Below are 16950 nucleotides of genomic sequence, written 5' to 3'. Positions count from 1 at the left end.
TCCTGATGGTTTGTCCAATTCCATCATTAGATTGTGAACTCAAACTTTATACTTATAAGAACCGATGATTTAATCTTCCGTGTATAAGTTAAACTCGATACACTAAATCATCTACTATATAAGCAAAGGACACAGACTAATATATGATCTATTTACAACTTTATTAAAACTGAATAAAAAATTATTTCATAATAAATACTATATCTAAAATAAACACATGGTTAATAGTATATATCCCAACAATCAATTTTTTCCCCCTAATTGACACACAAGGCAAAACTAGAAATTCTTATGTTTTTTCCATTTTCTCTTGTTTCATAATCCAATTAATTCAGCTTCTCATATCGTCCTATTTTCTTTCTCAATTGTCCTAGAAAGAATACAAATTTTCCGTGAAATTGGTGTCTTGATTTAAGTTAGGGCTTCGTCGTCCCAACTTCCAGCAAATATCCCAAAGAATAATATGGGAATCTGAACTTTAGATGTCAAACACTATATCATCTCATTTGTCTATATATATATATATATATATATATATATATATATATATATATATATATATATATATATATATATATATATATGTTTTGATTTGTTTTATAGTTTTGATCCCCACTCCATTCCAACACCATTGGAGGCAACGACTGTTGGGAAGCGAGCCATGCTAATAGAGGAAAAATAGTTTAAAAGAGAAAAATAATAAATTGCAAGAGATAAGATAAGAGAAGACAAAATTTACGTGGCTCAAGAGTTTTGCCTACTCTACGACTCCAAAAAGAATAACTCTTTATTAATTGAATAGAAAGAATAAATTGTGAGGATGATCGGCAAATGAAAAGGCAAAGACCCCTTTTACAGGCATCTGAATTGTCTGTTGAAATAGTTGTTAGAACTAAGTTTCAATGGTGAATAATAACAATACTCCTTTATTGTAGGTACCCAAATTTAAACAGTAGTCCAGAAGCAAAGCAAGGCGTATAGAAAGGAAGATACAAATGTCCAAGATGTCCAAAGAAGAAAAGTTCAACTCAGTCGAAGATCATGTCCAATAGCCAACCACCTAAGGAAGCAATTCATAAGTTCCAAAGAAGGAAGGTTCAAATCGGTAGAAGATCATAAAGCCTAAAAATCTGCTTGGATTATCAATTAGGCTATCAAAGAAAGATCGTGTCATGCCTGAAGATCCACACAGCTATTAGATCGTGCTAATGAAGGAAAGCATTTACTCTACCATGATTCAAGGATTAGCCGTTGAGGAGCTCCTCAATTATTCTTGGAAAGAATCATCAAGCAAGATTCATTCCAGAGATCAATTCATTTGGGTTGCCAATCTCATGTCTGTATCAATCAAGAATCAAAGCAAATCTCCTCTCAAATTGTATTTATAGTCGGTGACCATGAAGATCAAAATACGCTTTGATCTAACCAACCTCAAGCTCTTTGTTCTACTCTTTACGAGCATTGTATTTCAAATAGAATTACAGTGTAACAATCAGAGATAAAGAAGAGAGAAATATTAGTGAGGCATTGTATCAAAAGAATTGAGAGTTACTTAGCATAAGAAATCAGTTGGCATGCATAAGAATCTCGTCAATACAATTGTACTCAGAATACCCAGGAGCTTTAAAGAGAGATCATCCTTACAACCCAAAGAGACTGGACTACGATTCACATTGAATCCGAACCAGTATAAAATACCATGTGTCATTTAATCTTCTACATTTTCTATATGCATTGATCCACGCTCAATCCACACTCAATAGTGAGTGGAAACAGTCGTTGGAAGAATAGTACCCAACAAGAGTCAGGGTCAATTTCTAAAAGGAGTTTAATGTATGGGTGTTAGGGTGTACACTTGATGAGCATAGATAAAATAACTCAATTACACTTCCAAATAAGGGCTTTTGTTATCTACTTCTAAAAGTGACTATAGGTCGAGATGGCGCCTAACACCGTCGTAGGCAAGCGAACGGTGATTTATCAATTTAATTACTCATTTTATTACTTTCAAAAATATAGATTTTAATAAGGAAGTAGATTTACACTTACAAATCCACGGGAACGTACAACATTTATAGTTTATAAAAGAAATGGAAGAGGATAATAATATACGAAACTGTAAGCATCAACTAGTAAAACCTCAAAATCCGGTGTTATAAGTGCATGAGCATTTTCTAAGGAGTACAATAATAATACAACATCTGTCTAGAATATAAATAGACATAATAAAATACATAGTACGATGGAGACTCGGTGGACTGCGATACGTATCTTGGAATGCAGCTCATATAAAGTCCCCTCAACAGGTGCGCCTACGCGCCAAGATGATCACCAAAGGAACCTGTCAGATCCTACACATTTAGTGCAGAAGTGCAACATGAGTACGTAAATCAACGCGTACCCAGTAAGTATCTAGCATAACCCCGGAGAAGTAGTGATGAGGGGTTAAAATCGATACTTACTAGAGGTCCAATAAAGCAATATAGTAATTCATAAGCAGATATGAAGCACACAACAATAATGGAGTGGATATGTAAGTTACATTATTTTCCAAATATTTCTTTTAAAGTATAAATTTCTCAATCTTGTATTCTACCTTAACGACTCAGAAAATGTCAAGTGCCAATATCAAATGAATAAGTAATACCATATAAAATGCCGAGCATCAGTGGAAAGATAATCTCATGAATGTTCGGACTACTAGCGATATAACGCACGATTATGCCGAGGTCGTTCGGCCCGATCCAGAATAATGTGTACACTGCCAATGGTCGAGCGGCACGAACCATAGATGCATCTATTATACTATTGAAGCATTCGCCCTACTCCACAAGAAAGGAAGAAAGTTTTCAAATTACGAGACACGTGCTTATAACACCGTACATACTGCACAATAATAAATATACCCCTTTATATTTACCAAATATCTTGGCAACAACTCAAGGTGATAAAACTCGTCCTAATATATTTATATGTTTCTAAATCAATTTCAGTTAAAATTTTAATTAATTAAGCTAGAAAAATGAGTCAAAACAATTCAAATATTACATGATAAAGTCCTAAGTCTACCCAGACATAAACATGCTTTAACTACGTACGGATACTCGTCACCTCGTGCGTTCGTAGCACCCACAACTAGTTGCACATAACAATAAATATCACCTAGGGGTAGTTTCCCCCTCACAAGGTTAGACATGAGACTTACCTCGCTCTGAAGTTCCATAACCGGCTCCAACGCTGCTCTAATACCTCAACCCAATGCTCGTCGCTCCAAAACTAGTCAAACAAAGTGCAAATCAATAAAAATATACTCTAATACTCGTAATAAACCAATTTATAACAATTTCTAGCTCCGCTCAAAAAGTCAATAAAGTCAACCCCCGGAACCACATGCCCGAAACACGACAAAACGCACAAAATTTGATAACCCATTCCGATACGCGTTCAACCATACCAATTTTATCAAATTCCGCTAATGAATCGACCTCCAAATCTTTATTTTTTCGTTTTTGAAAGATTTTGCCAAAAATCTCATTTTCTTCCAATTGATTCACTAATAATTGATGAATATAACCATGGAGTCAAGAAATATAATTACTTTCCGATATAGAAAAGTTACCCATGTCAAAGTCATGAAGAACTCCTCAAAATGGCCCAAAACCCGAGCTCCAAAATCCAAACCTAAAATGGAAAAATGACCAAGTTTCGATCCTTAAGTCTTCTGCCCAGGTTTGCATTTGCGGACAAAAACTTTGCATTTGCGAATGAACAGTAAACTCCAATGAACAGTGTTCGCAATTACGATGAACAGTGTTCGCAATTGCGAATGAACAGTGCCTCATCAGAAACCAGCAAACCCAAACTTCTCCGAAATGATCCGAAACCACCCTAAAACTCATCTGGAACCTCTCAGACACAAACCATAAATGAATTTCAATCGTAAAACATGCTACGGACCTGCTCGTGCACTCAAAACACTGAAAAGTGATCGTCTTGACCTGATATTCACCATGGTCAAACTCCAAATTTCTTAACTTTACTAGTCTCTCAACCAATGAACCAAAAGACACCCAAGCCACTTGGGATCCCCTCAAATCATACCAACAAATCAAAAAATATGATACAAACTTAGTCGAGGCCTCAAATAACATCAAAAATCGCCAAAACTACAAATCGCGCCTCGAAACGAATTATGAGTTATGAAATTTCCAAATTCTATAATTTGCGTCGAAGCGTATCAAATCAATACGGAATGACTTCAAATTTTGCACATAATTCATAAATGACATAATGGACCTGTTCCAATTTCCGAAATCAAAATCCGAGCTCGATATCAACCAAGTCAACTTCCGGTCAAATTTATGAATATTTCAAAACTTCAACTTTCCAACTTTTCGCCAAAATGCGCCGAATTGTCCTACGGACTTCCAAATCCAAATCCAGACATACGCCTAAGCTCGAAATCGCCATACAAAGCTATTGAAATCATAAAAATTCAATTTCGGAATTGTTTGCTCAAAAGTCAAATCGCGGTTAACTCTCCCAGCTTAAAGCTTCCGAATTGAGAATTTTTCTTCCAAAACAACTCTGAACTTCCCGAAATTCAATTCCGACCACACATACAAGTCATAAAACGTGAAGTGAAACTACTCGAGGCCTCAAACTTTCCAACGACGCGCTAAAGCTCAAAACGGTCGGTCGGGTCGTTACATTCTCCCCCACTTAACACATACGTTCGTCCTCAAACGTGCTAAGAACTACCCCGGAGTTGCCCCAAAATCACAGTTCAACACCTTGTGCACCTACCCGTTTCACCACAACTCAGTTGAGCACCTTAGCGTAAGCCATACCTAAGATCCTCCCTTTTATTTTGCCAATAAGCCTTAGAACCAAATTCTAACCTCCGAATTTCTCTACAAGACCTGATTCTAACATACGGACACCGAATCAATCCCCACACACTAAACCCACACAAAATCATGCACCTATGCTGACCTCACACAACGCACCACATAACTTATTTGCCCATGGTAAACTCCTTCAAGCACTACAACTGCAAATTTATCGACCCGATGCCCGTAGTATACCTCATAACACATAAGCCCAGTCTCAATCCTCACAATATTGCAACGATGAAAGGGATGCACAAGAACTCATAATCATCAGCCAGATTAATAACTCACGGAGTACTCCACTCAACAAGAACTCTTGCCTCATTCTGAAATAAATTGTGACATTTTCCCTCTAATATACCTTATATAAATCTGATTGCACTAATTTCAGGTCCAATAATCTCGTCTCACCCAGTACAAGTTGCTCAGGCAATAAGCCAATTCAAACACCGCCAAAAATCTCATATGATGCCATTAATGCACCAACAAGCTACAAACTCGAATATGATACCTAAGGAAAACGAAATCTGGAACAGAACTACTCAGCCCGCGTAACGAATAAAACGGTCGAACAGATGCTATGAACCCTCCCCCCCCAAGAAAATGAGGAACAAAATACATAAAAATAATTACACGGAATCGTACTCAACATCTCACTATTGCGGCATGCAACTCGATCCAAACATGACATCATTGCGGCGTGCAACCCGATCCAAGCAACATACCCGTGGCGGCGTGCCACTCGATCCAAACAATGTACCAGTGGCGGCATGCCACCCGACCCACACATAACAATAATTAAGGAAATACCCATCAAGCCATAATGCTTATACCTATGAAATACCCGAATACCGACCACAATTACGCCAAGTGCGAAAATACAACCCTGGGGAGACGGATAGCGCCATACGCTACAAAACCCAAGCACGACTAAGGTGCAATAATTGACTTGTATCTCGAGAGCCATCCTGCTCATATAATAACACAAGCTACACGGGACCACAACACCTGTGCGAATAATCATGTCGTCTCATAAGTCACATGGCACAATAGAGTATTATATGGAACAACTAACAACGGGAATAACATCCAATGCCCGAAGACTCCTCTATAAGAAACGCTATGCTGAATGAACACATCCGACCCGGCGTAGAGAACACATTCACATTGGACCCACCAACGGACCTCAAGATGATTCTGATCATACCATACTGCCAATAACCTTTCAAGGATCCACAATTGACCTATTCATGACACACACGAGCATCCACCTAATCCGGAACAAACTCCCATAGTCCACACCCCAAGGAATAGAGCACCTTTCAGGCATAAACTCTCACATTGGCGATAGTACCAGAATCTCCATTCTTGGTTTCAATCCTTAACAATCAAGTGACTAATATGTCACACTTATACAAATTCCCCATGGGACACGCTCCCACGACCTTCCTCACCAGGTAGCAAAGTTTGCACCTTCATACCACCCACCATACTAATTCTGTAAAGCAAATCAAGAATTTGCAAATCAATACACAAAGCCTCTTAACCGAACCAATTTCTTCCAATTCACTCTTGACTTGACTTAGAAATAATAGTAGCTTCATTCAAGAATCATAACGAAACTCAACAACATTCCTCCCGAGTGACCCACTTCACGAGACCACATCGTCTCGATACCCATGAACCATCTCATACCTTCTTCATGTGCACAATAGCATCTCCAACTGGTACACCTATTATGAAATACCTTCCACGAATTCGAAACTATTTCTCCCATTTTTTCCAAAACTTCCCCGCAGACCCGATGATAACATAGAAAATTCCACATGTATTCTTCACACTCTATTGCAAAATCCCCGTCTCCAGCCACATAACACACCCATTAGAACCACTGTTGAGAGTCACCCACTCTGACTTGATCCCGAATATAAGCCAAACTCTAGTGTGCAGTCAGCACATGAACACTCCCAAAGAAGCAACAAGATGAATTATTTACCTTGTACATCACATCTACCAGAAGCATAAACTCTAAGCCTCCCCAAAATCTGCGCATGAATAGATAAGGCGAAATATAACACACATTCATCAAATCCTTTGCTCGAATCACCCATGATGTTTCCATTTCCTAGTCATAAATAATCCACCAATGCACCGATAACCAGAAGCTGCACAAGCAGACAACCACGCGATCCAATCGTAGACGGTGGGCTCCCCCACTTAGCTTTAAGCTACAATCACATAAACCTAGAACCCATAAAGATTTCTCCTTCTCAATTACCATGATCTCGCACCGTCAACCAATCAAATTTCTTGTAGTCTCTTGTTAAACTTTTCATGAACACTCCGAATTATCAGCCACAATCGCACATTCGATCTTCTGTCGGGTAGTAAGCAGAACTCTTCATAGAAACTTCATCAAAATCACGTAACTGCTAACCTGTTCATAGGAGATAACCCACCTGTGGAATTCCATGCCGACATCTTCCAATGACGCTGCACTGGGTGAAACTACCACGCATTTAGTAGATTCTCATAAGCCCATGCTCGTCCACCAGCTGTACAAGTCCGTTTATTCCCCATTGATATCGACTGAAAGTCCGAAAATACGTTCCAAACCCGAAGTCACGTTGCATCCAAAAATGATACTCAAGTTTTCACAACCCTCTTCATTTCAAGCAACTCCTCTTTGCCATATTCAATCTTCATCAGTGCCGTAGTCTCCATCCCAAACAAAATCCATAGACCTAGTCACTTTCCATATGCTACCCTGCCACTACCACTTCGGTTAAACCATCTCCTTTAAGAAACTTTTCGACTTGTGCTGTGCGTATTTGACCTGCTAACAATTCAATCACCGCGAGACACCTCCTACCATGTCCCTCCTCATCCTTCGCTACCCAAATTCTACCTCAAATCAAAATCCATCTCTATAGTACCTGAACTAATAAATTGCTATCAACTCTAAGTTTCCTCGAAGATCATCTTTCTCAAGATGTCTGCTTTCGAAGCACCGGTTCGATTCTGAAATCGCTACAAACCGCCATCTCTGACAACCACTTTTTAGACACTATTTTACCACACTCTGCCCCGAAAGCAAATCAAAGAAGACCATAACACCGGCGAACATTAATATATTCAAACAAGGACGATGATAATAGCCCGTCCGAACACGCAGGGAAAAACATCCTACACCACGTCTGCAGTAACACCACAACTCCTAGACGCCCAATTGATACAAGCGCTTCACGTCGCATAAGATTGAGTAGGAAGTAAATAAAGTCGTAAGCCTCAACGGAATCAAATCGCACGATGAGGAATCAAGAAGGGAAGTTCTCCTAACAGCCCCGTAGACTCTCAAAGATAAGTAGAGACGTCTCCATATGATCCGCAAGACTCTACTAGACTTGCTCATGACTCGTGAGACCTAAGTGAATCTAACTCTCTAATACCAAGCTGTCACGGCCCAAAATCCACTATAGATCGTGATGGCATCTAACACCGCTGTCAGGCAAGCCAACGGTGATTTATCAATTTAATTATTTATTTTATTACTTTCAAAAATATAGATTTTAATAAGGAAGGAGATTTACACTTGTAAATCCATGGGAACGTATAATATTTATAGTTTATAAAAGAGATGGAAGGCGATAATAATATACGAAACCGTAAGAATCAACTAGTAAAACCCCAAAACCCGGTGTCGCAAGTGCATGAGCATTTTCTAAGGAGTACAATAATAATACAACATCTGTCCAAAATGTAAATAGATAGGATAAAATAAATAGTACGATGGAGACTCGGTAGACTGCGATGTATATCCTTGAATGTAGCTCACATAAAGTCCCCTCAACAGGTGAGCCTACACGCCAAGATGATCACCAAATGAACCTGTCAGATCCTGCACATTTAGTCCAGAAGTGCATCATGAGTACGTAAATCAACGCGTACCCAGTAAGTATCTAGCCTAACCCCGGAGAAATAATGACGAGAGGTCGACATCGACACTTACTAGAGGACCAATAAAGCAATATAATAATTCATAAGCAGATATGAAGCACACAACAATAATGGGGTGAATCTGTAAATTACATAATCTTCCAAATATTTCTTTTAAAGTATAAATTTTTCAATCTTGTATTCTACCTTAACGGCTCAGAAAATGTCAAGTGCCAATATCAAATGAATAAGGAATACCATATAAAATGCCGAGCATCAGTGAAAAGATAATATCGTGAATGTGCAGACTACTAGCAATATAACGCACAACTATGCCGAGGTCGTTCGGCCCGATTTGTCACGACCCAAAATCCATTAAAGGTCGTGATGATGCCTAACACCGATGTTAGGCAAGCCAACAATAATTAATTAACTTAATTATCCATTTTAGTATTTTCAAATCGTAATTTCCTTCAATTAAATAGTAAAACATAGAATTTATGGAGTAAATAATAATATTTTCGCAAGTAAAACACTGAACAACTTATAACCACTCCCAAAACCCGGTGTAACAAGTGCATGAGCATTAACTAGGGAGTAAAATAAAATACAGTATCTATCCGGAATACAAATTTGACAGGAAAGATATAAATAACCCTGATGGAGACTCTGCTAGCTGCGGATCATAATATAGATTGCAGCTCGCATAAATCCCCGCATTAACCACACCTCTGCGCCCACAAGGCCACTAGACATATATGTACATGCACAAAAATGTGCAGCAAGTGTAGTATGAGTACGTAAATCAACGCGTTCCTAGTAAGTATCTAGTCTAACCTCGAAGAAGTAGTGATGAGGGGTCGACTCCGACACTTACTATGGGCTAACAATAAGATACCGATATTATAATTAAGCATGGATTGTACAAAATAGCTGAAAATCCAATAAACAAGAGGTAAGTAAACAATTCCTTTAATAATAGGAAGTCTCCAAATTTATTTTTCGTCATTTAACAATTTATATCTCAAGACAATGAAGCAATATCAATTATTATTAGTTCCATAGATTTATAATGCGCAAAGCTTGCCGAGGTCGTACGGCCCGTTCCAACATAATATTTAAATTGTGCACTGCCGAGGGTCGAACAGCACGAATCATAGATGCATCTATCTTCTACCGAGGCGTTTGGCCCGCTCAACAAAAGAGAAAATACATTTACAATAACCAATTCAAGGTTTATTAAGGGGCAATTATTCAAGGGAATACCAAATTCTCGTTAACGGTCAAGAAAATGAAGTTTAGCCTTTCACAATTTCTTTATCAAGTTTCAATATGATTTAAGCAATTAAATTAACAAATAGGGTATAAACATTTGTAAGTATAGCATGATATGGGTCCTAAACTACCCGGACAATGGCATAATTAGTAGCTACGTACGGACTCTCGTCACCTCGTGCGTACGTAGCCCCCACAATAGAAGCACATTTTAATTCAATTCACCTATGGGGTTAATTCCCTCTTACAAGGTTAGAAAAGAGACTTACCTCGCTCCGAAGTTCCATAACCGGTTCCAAAGCCTTTCCAACAACTCAAACCAATGCCCATCGCTCCAAAGCTAGTCAATAAATGTGCAAATCCATAAATATATACTCTAATACTCATTATAATCCAATTTATAACAAGTCCCAAATCCGCTCGAAAAGTCTATAAAATCACCATCGGGCTCACATGACCCGGATTCCAAATATTTTCGAAGATAAACATTACCCATAGCCTTGCAAACTCAAATATATGGATTATTCTCAATTTCATGCCCAAATTCGTGGTCAAAATCCATAAATACAAATTTCTAGGTTTTTCACCAAAACCCCAAATTTCTAAAAATTTTCATGAATTTCCATGTTAACATCTAGGTATAATCCAAGTATTTAACTCAAGATACACGGGAATCACTTACATCTTTGATGTTGATGGAACCCCTCTCAAGATGCTCTCAAAAATCGCCCAAGTCCAAGTGGGAAATGAGCTAAGTCCCGCATTAAAAGCCATTGTACAGGTAACAGATGTCGCATTTGCGACACTTAGTTCGCAAATGCGACAAAATTATCGCAAATGCGAAGCTGAGCTCCCCACTGCCAAGGTCGCAAATGCGACCAAAAGCTCGCAAATGCGAAGGCAAGCTGGTAGCAAATGCGACTGGAAAGCTCACAATTGCGAGTCCTGCCCAGATCAGGCTTCTTTGGAATTCCGAAGCCTTTCTCGCAAATGCGAACCAATTCTCGCATTTGCGATACCTTAGACACCAGCAAAGAAAAACAAGAAAACTGAAGCCTTATCAACCATCCGAACACGTCCGAAACTCACCCGAGCCCATGAGGCTCCACACCAAACATCCACACAATTCTAAAAACATCATACAAACTCGCTCGCGGCCTCAACTAACATCAAACAACATCGAAATCATGAATCTCACCCCAATTCAAACTTAATGAACTTTAGAACTTCAAACTTCTACATTTGATGCCGAAACCTATCAAACCATGTTCGATTAACCTCAAATTTTGAACATAAGTCACATTTGACATTACAGACCTACTCCAACTTCCGGAATCGGAATCCGACCCCGATATCAAAAAGTCCACTCTCGGTCAAACTTTCCAAAAACTTCAAATTATAATTTTTTGCCAAATGACCCCGAAATGACTTACAGACCTCCAAATCCACTTTTTGACGCGCTCCCAATACCAGAATCACCATACAGAGCTATTCCCAAACTCGAAATCCCGAATGGACATCGATAACATTAAAATTCACTTTAACCCAAATTTATGAAATCTTTCCAAAATGCCAACTTTCCACAATAGGCGGCGAAATGCTCCCGAGTCATCCAAAATCCGATTCGGACATACGCCCAAGTCTAAAATCCTCATACGAACCTATTGGAACCTTCAAATCTCGATTCCGAGGTCGTTTACTCAAAAGTCAAATGTTAGTCAATTCCTCCAACTTAAAGCTTCCGAATTTAGAATTTTCTTTCCAAATCAACTTCGAACTTCCCTAAACTCATTTCCGACCACATGTACAAGTCATAATTCCTGAAGTGAAGCTGCTCATGGCCTCAAACCGCTGAACGATGCACTAGATCTCAAAACGACTGGTCGGACTGTTACCTTCTCTCCTAATTAAATATACGTTCGTCCTCGAACATGCTAAGAATTGTTCTAGAGTTTTCTGAAATCACTGTTTAACACCTCGTGCACCTACCCGTGCTACCACAACTCAGTTGAGCACATTAGCTCGAGAAATTTAAAGATTCTCCCTTTTATTCAGTCAAGTTAGCCATAGAGCAAATTTCCAACATCTGAAATTCTCTACTAGGCTTGTTTCCAGCATACAAACACCATATCAATCATTACACACTGTACCAAACATGATTGTATACCCTTACTAAATTCACACCATGCACCACATAATTCACATGGCCGTAATAACGTCCTCTGATAATAATAGCCAAAATTCCACGAATCCGATACCCACAATGCACCTCATAACACATATAAGTCATGTTCCAGTTCTTGCGATGCAGCCGCGACGGAAGAGATGTGTAGAAATTCATAACCAACTGCCAAGTCAACAAATCATCGAGTCTCTCCTCTTGACAAGAACCATCACCTCATTATGAACCAAATAACGATATTTGCTCTTTAATATGCTTCATATAAATCTGATCGCACTGATCCCAGGTCCAATAATCTCGTCTTCCCCAGTACAATATGCTCACGTAATAAGCCACCTCAGACACTGCCAAAAGTCTCGTATGATGCCACAAGTTGCCAACAAACTACAAACTCGAAAGTGATACATAAGGAAACGAACTCTGGAAAGAACTACTCTACCCACGTAACTAGTTTAATAACCGAAAAGATGTTATGAACCTTCCTCAGAAATGAGACACAAAACACACAAGAATAGCTATGGGAAACTGTACTCAACGTCACACTGTTGCGGCGTGCAACCCGATCCATACATGATGCCGTTGCGGCATGCAACCCGATCCAACCACGATACCCGTGGCGGCATGCCACCCGATCGACACATAATAATCTAAAGAAAACACACATCGAGCTATAATGCTTATACTCATGAAATGTCCAAATATCAAGCACGCCAAGTGCATAATACAAATCCTGGGGATACAGGTAGCGTCATACGCTATAAAACTCAAGCACAACTAAGGTGCGATATATGATCTGCATCTCGAGAGCCATCATGCTCATATAACACCACCGCTACGCAGAACCTCAACAAATTGTACAAATAATCAAGCCGTCTCACAACCCACATGGCACTATAGGTTATTACATGAAATAGTTGGCGACGAAATTAACATCCCACATCCGAATACTATTCTATAAGGAATACTATGCTGAATGAACACACCCAGGATGGTGTAGGGTACACATCCACATTTAGATCCATTCACGGACCCCAAGCCAATTATAATAGTACTGTACTGAGCTGATAACCTTTAAAGGATCCACCCCTGGGAATAGCCATCAAATCCAGAACAAACTTCCACAATTCATAACCAATTGAACAGAGTGCCCTTCAGGCACAAATTCTCACATTAGCCATAGTACCACAATATCCCTACTTGGTTCCAATCTTTAATCAATCAAGTGACTACATGTCACACTTATACAACCCTCCCGTGGGATACACTCCCACGGTCTTCCGCACCAGGTAACAAGTTTGTACATCCATACCACCGATTATACTAATGTCGTAAAGCAAATGAAGGATCCGTAAATCAGTACACAAAACCTCTTACATATGACACAAATCTCAGGTCATGTTGAAGACAATACCGGCTTACTCTAAACATCTGAATTCTTTTATGCTCATCCGAGCTCACGACATTATTGTCGACACCAAACTACAACCTTGATCCTCAACTTCAAATTCCCAAGCCACTCACTGAACCTAACATGACAATACGTGAGAGTATAAGAATTTCATCCTAACTCCTGAACCACTAGTAGGATACACACATCATCATATAGGAACCTTTCACTTAACTCATTTCAGGAGAACCATAGCAACACGCAACCGAATTTACATAACCACAAAAATTACAATCCTCTAGTAGTGGTCTAAACCACCATAACTCTTCCGGGATTCATCAACACTTAACATGCCATAATACTCGAATGCCTCCAAATAAAATCAATTATGGCGACTGTCAAGCCTCGCACGTACCGCCACAAATCATGTGCATAACTTAACACGCTGAAGAAACTGATCGTTGCCACCACCATGCCAATTCAACCATTGATAACTGATCCGACTTCTTCTAATTTACTCCGGACTTGCCTTAGGAATAATAATAGCTCCATTCAAAATATGACCAACCCAATTCGCACTCATCCAGAGTGACCTTGATTCACGAGACCACGTTGTCTCAAAAGCCACGAACCATATCATACCCTCCTTGTGTGCATATTCACATCTTCGACTGGTATACCCATTCTGATAATTTCTCTATGAATATGAAGTTATTTCCTCCCATTCCTCCCAATGCTAAATCGCAGACCAATAATAACATAGAACACTCCAAGCCCTTTCATAATCCACTACAAAAGCTCGATACTTAACCATACCAATTACTCAAAATCCTTAGGCACCGCACTTTAATATTTTAATATTTGTTTTTTGAACCCACTGGGACCGTTGTTGAGAGTCACCCACTCCGACTTGGTCGCAAATATAATCGACTCCAAGACTCTGCTAGCACATGAACACTCTCTCAAGGAAGCACTCGGCTGAATCACTTTCCTTGTACATCACATCTACAGGAAACATAAACTCTAAGTCTTCCCAAAGCCTGAACATGAATCAACAAGGCCAAATATAGCACACATTCCCCCAAATCCTTTGCTCAAATTACCATTGATGTTTTCTTTCTTTAGTCGTAATAACCCGCCAATATGCCGATAACTAGAAACCTCACAAGTAGACAACCATGCAATCCAATCGTAGACGGTGGGGCTCTCCCACTTAGCTTGAAGCTAAAATTGCACAACCCCGAAACCCACCAAAATTCCTTCTTCCTCATTAACACGATCTCGCACAATCGACCCGCCAAATTCCTCGGAGTCTTCCTGTTAAACATTTCATGAACATTCTGAATCACCAGCCACATTCACATATTCGATCTCTTACCGGATAGCCAGTAAAATTCTTCGTAGAAGTGTCATCAACACCATGCAACCATTAGGCTGCTCACAGGAGATAACTCACCTGTGGAAAGTCTATGCCGACAACTTCCAACAACGCTGCACCGAGTACAATCACCACAAAACCAATAAACCATCCTGAGCCCGTGCTCATTCACCAGTTGTACAAGTCCGTTCACTCCTCATGGATGTCGACTAAAGGTGCGACAATACATTCCAATCCAAAGTTATGTTGTATCCTTCTTCATATCAAGCAACTTCTTTCCATCGTATCCAATCTTTCTCCGTATACTAGCCAATATTACAAATTAAGTTCGTAGACTTAGTCACTGCCCACCATGAGTTCCAAATCACTCTAAACGTTTCTCAACGCGTGTAGCTATCCTACCACAAAACCCATATGCTACCCGACCACTCTCCCACTTTGGTCAAACCCTCTCCTTTAAGCAACTACTTGAATTCTGTTTTCTTACACTTGGCCTTCTAGAAGTTTAACCACCGCAAGACACCTCTCGTATGTCCTTCCTCATCCTTCACTGCCCAGTTGCTGCCTTAAATAAAAATTCATCTCTGTAGCACCTGAACAAATAGATCGCCGCCCACTCTAAACCTCCTCGAAGATCATCTTCCTTGAGACATCAACATTAGGATCACCGATTCGATTCTGAACCATAACACACTGCGACCTCTAACAACCACTTTCCCGGCACCATTCACAATACTCTACCCCCAAAGGTGATTTTTGAAGAAGGCTATAACACCGGCGAGCTTAACACATTTAATTAAGGACGACGACACCACATCACGGATGAAGATTCCAGCACGCTCGAAAATACCAAGTCTCGTTACTCCATCAACCCAACCCTAACCACTCTAAGTCCGATTGCTTTTCCTCAGCTGGAAATAAAACACTGAACCTCTAAATCATGCATTGAGAAAAACCTCATTTCAAATCATTCACTGCCCGACACATAGACAAGTATCTTACCATTACATCAATACTGTGCTATAACAGACCATAGACATCATAACAACCAGTGCCCAATCTCAAAACCATAGGAATTACTGATACTGAGTTGAAATGACAGGACAACCTTCCGCAAAGCGACGACCATAGCCCAAGCAATTATGCAGAGAGAAACATCCTTCACCACATCTATAGTACCATTAAAATTCCTCGATTCCCAATTGATAACAAGCGCTTCACGTCGCATAAGATTGAATAAGAAAGAAACAAAGGCATAAGCCTCAAAGGAATCAAATCACACGATGAGGAATCAAGAAAAGGAAGTGCTCCTAACAGCCCTGTAGCCTCTCGAAGATAAGTACAGATGTCTCTGTACCGATCCGCAAGACTTTACTAGACTTGCTCATGACTCGTGAGACCTAAGTGAACCTAGTGCTCTGATACAAGTTGTCACGGCCCAAAATCCATTATAAGTCGTGATGGCACCTAACACCGCTGTCAGGCAAGCCAACAATAATTAATTAACTTAATTACCCATTTTAGTATTTTCAAATCGTAATTTCCTTCAATTAAATAGTAAAAGATAGAACTTATGGAGTAAATGATAATATTTTCGCAACTAAAATACTGAACAACCCATAACTACACCCAAAACCCGGTGTCACAAGTGCATGAGCATTAACTAGGGAGTAAAAAAAAATACAGTATCTATCCAGAATACAAATTTGATAGGAAAGATATAAATAACCTCGATGGAGACTCTGCTGGCTACGGATCGTAATATATATTGTAGCTCACCTAGGTCCCCGCATTAACCACACCTCTGCGCCCACAAGGCCACTAGACATATATGTACATGCATAAAAATGTGCAGCAAGTGTAGTATGAGTACGTAAATCAACGCGTACCCAGTAAGCAT

At 39.5% G+C, this 16950-nt stretch overlaps 1 long non-coding RNA gene across 1 annotated transcript; it reads left to right on the top strand.

Annotated features, from left to right (window-relative positions):
• The first annotated feature begins 398 nt into the window (after positions 1 to 398).
• Positions 399 to 1914, top strand: LOC138903525 (uncharacterized). Its single transcript, XR_011412717.1, has 2 exons — positions 399 to 839; positions 936 to 1914. It is a non-coding gene; the product is annotated as an uncharacterized lncRNA (long non-coding RNA).
• Positions 1915 to 16950: the final 15036 nt, after the last annotated feature.

The sequence above is a fragment of the Nicotiana tomentosiformis genome, chromosome 12 (genome assembly GCF_000390325.3).
Source record: "Nicotiana tomentosiformis chromosome 12, ASM39032v3, whole genome shotgun sequence".
Classification (NCBI taxonomy): Eukaryota; Viridiplantae; Streptophyta; class Magnoliopsida; order Solanales; family Solanaceae; genus Nicotiana; species Nicotiana tomentosiformis.
The sequence above is the reverse complement of the archived record's forward strand: the minus strand, read 5'-3'. Positions and strand labels throughout refer to the sequence as shown.